Source organism: Ostrea edulis, chromosome 6 (genome assembly GCF_947568905.1).
Source record: "Ostrea edulis chromosome 6, xbOstEdul1.1, whole genome shotgun sequence".
NCBI classification, from domain to species: domain Eukaryota; kingdom Metazoa; phylum Mollusca; class Bivalvia; order Ostreida; family Ostreidae; genus Ostrea; species Ostrea edulis.
Genome location: NC_079169.1, coordinates 51974791 through 51980812, shown reverse-complemented (window position 1 = coordinate 51980812; position 6022 = coordinate 51974791).

Here is a 6022-nt window from a genome sequence, read left to right as displayed (position 1 = left end):
TATACCATCTTAAGAATAAAAGATTTCAAGTTCAAACCTCCCAAGCATTCAAGATACAATATTTCGGAAGATGTTTCACTTCAAAGTAAAACGAAAATGAAGTTTCAAAAGGCGACACATGACTCAAACTCGACAAAATCGGCGAGATCTCGGCAAATAGTTAGAATTTGCAAACTCTTTTGTTAAGGTAACTCCATACTCGCTTTATTATCTGATAAAAGTTTGAAATGTATATTCATTTCAATTCATGAGAGTTAAAACTAATAAATTATGAAGTAAAATATATAGGTCATCCACCTTTTTAAGATGCAAGACATACACATACGAAATCACATATCAAAGTCAGAAAATAGCAATTTTTCCTCAAGAGAATCATCGAAATCCCCCCCCCCCAAAAAAAAACCCCACCACTGGTTAAAATGATAATAGTATTTATAATAATTTCATTAAACATTTCTTTACAAAACTATTCAAAATTTCAGTAAAAAATGAAGGAAATCTATCGTATAATGAACTTGATGAGGGCTTCAATGAAAACAAAGTTATTGCGCTGTTACGGGACATTTGTTACGGCACGTTTGGTCGCCTTGGCACGTTTCGTCGCCAGTGACCAAACATGCCGCACGTATCGTCGCCCGGAAACCGAATGTGCCGTGAGGGTGAACACGAATGGTCGTCAATTTTAGGCCATACCCGAGCACGAATGGTCGCCACCCAAGCCCCCTGTCCCAAACCCCAACTTTGCTTTGTTTTGCAAGAACGGTGTAAGTTCGTGTGTGTGTTCGTTCGTGCGTGTCTGTGTGTATATGAGTGATGGTGTGTGTGTGTGTGTGTGTGTGTGTGCGTGCGTGCGTGTATGTTTGTACATTCATATGTAATAAAGTTTGTTTTGCAATACACACGCACATACGTGCACACATTTAAACCAAGTACGATACAAAGCCAACAAACAAAAACACTTTGGCATTTCTGGATGGAATTTGATGTGAATTTATTTTGCAAACAAAGGAGTCGCAACATTTTAGCAACACAATACTCTTACATACCATCCTTATTGCACGCCGTATTTACATTTATTCCTCTTCAAAGATATCTCATAAATCTTATAAGACATTTGATAAAAGATATAAAATATCCTAGTATATACATGTATATATATATATATATATTTTACTCGAGATATCTTATATAGTATACAATATATCTCATAAACTTTATAAAATATCTTATTAACGTTTTTGATTTAAGATATCTCATTAAGTCTTATAAGATATTTTATAACTTTTATAAAGTATCTTATAAAAGAAATTTTATAATATATCTCATATATTTTATAAGATATCTTGTAGAACATATAAGATATCGTATATATTTTATAAGATATTTCTTAAACTTTATAAGATATCTCATGAATAAATTTTTACAAGATATCTTATAAACCATATAAAGTATCATATTGTTGTGTAATACTTGCATTTGAGTGACACCCGTGACCTATATTGTTCCAGAGTTCGATGTTTATCACATATAGTAGATAGATAACGAACTGTGTCTTTCAAGAATGTACCAGAACATTTATTCTGATTATGAATACAATGTGAATTTAGCCGATGTCAAGCTCTAGTTAGACAAGCACTTTAGATATTTTTGATTATTCTATAGCTGGGAGTAGGATTTAGGAATTTCGTTGGAAATTAACAGCCGATTTGTGATTTGTTTTGTATACAGATTCAGCTCGGCACGGACATTGCTTATTGTTCACCTATTGTAAGTTAGTACTTTGTTATTATTATAATTTTCTTTCAAGAATTGCAAATAAATGTTATTACTTGTTTGACTGCCGTTGTTAGTAAATTGCTGGGTAATTCTGACTCATAATAACATGTATAAGATATCTTATAAAACATATTTGATATCCCGTATGTTTTATAAGATATCTCATAAAGTTGATGAGATATCTTATAAAAATTCATTTATGAGATATCTTCTTATAAAACATATGAGATATCTTATATGTTTTTTAAGATATCTTACAAAAATAAATTTATAAGATATATTCTATCTTTCATAAGATATCTCATAAACTTTATAAGATATCTTGTTTAATATACAAGATATCTTATAAAGTTTATGAGATATCTTATATAGTTTAAGAATATCTTATATATTTTATGCGATACATTATCAACTCTAAATTATATGAGACATCTTATAAAATTTATTCCATATCTGATTTAAAATAGAAGATATCTCATAGAGTACATTAGATACCTTTATAAAGGAGTAAATATAAATATGGCGTGACATACATCCTGATAAGTAAGTGCGCAAACACGCATGCAAATATACATGGGCACACAGAGTGAAATACAAAGCAAGTACTATAGTACTACCATTTGTCATGGTTTGATAAGAAAATGAAATCGTTGAATTCGGCATAAACAACACTGCGTACACAGTTTTAATTTTAGTGAACATAATATTCATGAACAGCACTTTACCACTTACCATGTTAACTTATTGTAAAAAATATATAATATATATCCATCAGTACTATCATGATGAACAATTAAAAAAGGGGGGGGGGATTTAAGTCAACTACTGTACTAGCGATAATTCTGTTATTGAATTTGGCGTGGGCGAGAGAGAGAGAGAGAGAGAGAGAGAGAGAGAGAGAGAGAGATGGGACTCTGTGTATGTGTTTGCGTGAGTGAGAGAGAGAGAAAGATTACATGGGGATGATTGGAGGGCAGCGCGGAGATAGCTCTGACTCGCTGAAGAGTTGAAGAGTAGGCGTCTATGGAGGACGCCTGTTTTGTGGGTATATCCATTCCATGTTTTGTGCACTCTCTCCTCTTGTAGGCCTACCCTTTCACGCCACATTTATGAAACGCAAGATTAGGCCTATTCTCTGCACACTTATGTGGAAGGTTTGAAGAGCTGTTTCGAATCGGAATAAGATGTGCTGTGATTTTTATAGGGGGCGTCCATTACCATCTGATTGAAGCCTACTAGAAAGCGCCACATCTCCCATAGCTATTACCCGCCAATTCAGAAGACTCGTTCAGTTTGATCAAACCGGAGGAAATTGAAGAAGAATTTGGAAAAGAAGGAGGAGGAGGAGGATTAGAAGGGAGAAAGAAAAGGAAGGGGAGTAGATGCTGGAGGAAGAGGAGTAGGAGAAAAGCAAAGTTGGGGTTTGGGAGTGGGAGCTTGGGTGGCGACCATTCGTGCTCGGGTATAACCTAAAATTGGCTACCAATCGTGTCCACCCTCAAGGCATGATCAGTTACCCGGCGACGATACGTGTGGCACAATTGGTCGCCGGCGACCAAACGTGCCGAGACAACATTTCCCTTGGATTTATTATTTTGAAAACATAATATTGATTATCTATATATAACTTAAACTTTTGAAACATTTTATGTTTAACAAGAATTTTTACAATAACCAATGGAACAGACTCTAAAAATATTTTGGTAATATCGTGCATAAATCTAAATAAATCATTGATTTTGCAAAATCTTCTGACGTCACATAGGGTGGAACTACTTTAAAAAGCAGTAAACAAGTTGCTTATCTCAGTTATATTATGTCTTTGCTTCCGAATCTATGATTTAACAATCTTTGTTTTACAAGATCTAAATATACAGTAAAATGATAATAATAGTACTTCACACGGCAGGCTCGGACAACTGAATGGATGGGTGGATCAATACAAAACTATGAAAAGGTCTGCAAAGAGGAAATACGTGGAATGCAGTCAAATTCACATACTATATAAACCTCTCTGAATCGGATTTATTGGACTATTGGAAGGAAGCGAAATAGGTGCAAGTGCATGTATATTCAAGTCATATGACTGTGGCATACCAAACTAGTTAGTTGTCGAAAGATGGGTGTTACGTTATCTGTTGATAGAAGGTTACCGGGTTGAGCACGGGGTAGTGCGATCATAATGATGGTCTGTAGATATTTTGTAACGTACTATACCAGTTTCGCATGCATTTCTGCCAAACATTGTGCTGATATTAGCTGAGAAAAACACTAGAGATACTCAGGGCGGATCCAGGATTATTTTAAAGGGGGGATTTCTATAATTAATTTTGGTTTTCAAAAGGTGGGGGATGAACCCTCAAAATGCGCTATTTTTACTTTAATGTAACAAAATTTTCTGCGAAAGAGGTGGGGTGGGTTCCAACCCCCTGAATCCGCCACTGGATATTGGAAACAGGAAAATATTGTACAGAATTACAGGCGACTACAAGAGTTTTCCATATTGGTCACAGCAATATTTTGTTCCACTGGTCACGGACAATCATCGTCCATGTTGGTCATAGCAAAACGACAGTCATATCACAAATGATATCTAAATGTTTTTCATATGGTCGATCTTTGAAACGTTTTACCGGTCCTACACTGTTACTCGAGAACCATTGACAGGCTAGGCATTTTTCACGAACAATATCCTACTGCCTTACTGCAGTGCTCGTTGCCTGAATTTTTGCATTCCCATGGCTCAGTGATTTGGACACTAGAGTGCGGAATCTGATGCTAGTACAAGACTATCATAGGGAAACCCCGCTTTATAAGGTAATTAACTACATTTCAATACGTTGTATAGTTCAGTTTCCAAATACATGTATCCACGCACAAATACTCTGAAGTTGATATTAAAACGATGCTGGAGTTCCTCATTGACAATATCTACATGGTTTTGGTAATCAAGTCTTTCAACAGTGTTAGAATTCCCATGAGCACAAATTGTGCTCTTTTAGTAGTAGTAGTTGACTTGTTTCTTTATTCTTTATGAGGCAGAATTTATTCAATAGCTCCTATTTAAGAAGAAATAGAAAACCTCTTACTGTGTCCTTCAAATCGACATTAAGATACATTGACGACATATTATCTGCTAGTATTAACAATACACACTTTCATAGGTATATAATAGGGATCCGGGTTAGAATAGGTCCCCAGTACCCCTTACTTGTCATAAGAGGCGATGAAATGGGACGGTCCTTCGGATGAGACCGCAAAAACTGAGACCCCGTGTCACAACAGATGTGTCACGATAAAGAACCTTCGCTGCTCAAAGACCATAAGCGCCGAGCTTAAGCCTAAATTTTGCAGCCCTTCACCGGAAATGGTGAGGTCTCCTATGGCATGTCAAACGTTGCAATATTTGATCTTTTCCATTTGTATTCTATATTTTCCATTTGCATTGTATAATTTTCCATTTGTATTGTATAATTCTCCATTTGTATTCACATTTTCCATTTGTATTGTATAATTTTCCATCGATAAAGAACAATGATACCATGATAGACCCAGCCTCTAAATGGAGGATAGATGTGTCCAAGTATGACGTGACAGACTGAGTAAATGATAAGGAACTTCACTTCATAGAACTTTAATTCCATCCTCACGAAGGTTTTGCAGGAACATAAACAACTGAGAACGTCAATGAGAAAAATGAATGTAAATTAGAAAATTCAAACCCTTCTCTATCGAAAGGAAGGCAAAAGAAAAAAAAGAAGAAGAAGAGATAATTCTGCAGAAAAAACCCCTTTAGTCATGCTATTATCTATTAATGAGTTTAATTCTTATTCTATTTTTTAACATGTGAAGATTGTGATTCAATCGTAAATGGAACATATTTATTTTCTGGTCCTCAAGGGGCAGCATGAAACGTATATAAGTAAAAAACAGAAGTGATTACATACACGTTACAACACGTAGTTACATGTGAATACAATGTCATATATTGTTCAAAATAAATTTTTCAGTCATATTTACATGTAGAATAGATGGCTCTTTACTGGTTTTTCTCTCTCTATATATAACATCACAAAAATATTTTCTATCATCAACAAACTTAATGAACCGGAGTTGCATGTGTTACATATTCGTTCATTCCTAGTAATACCAGAATATTTACCAATTTCAATCATTGATTTATGAGCAGATGCTGATGTTGGAGAAAAACCTAATTTCCTCGTTAAGATATATATGATGCACAAAA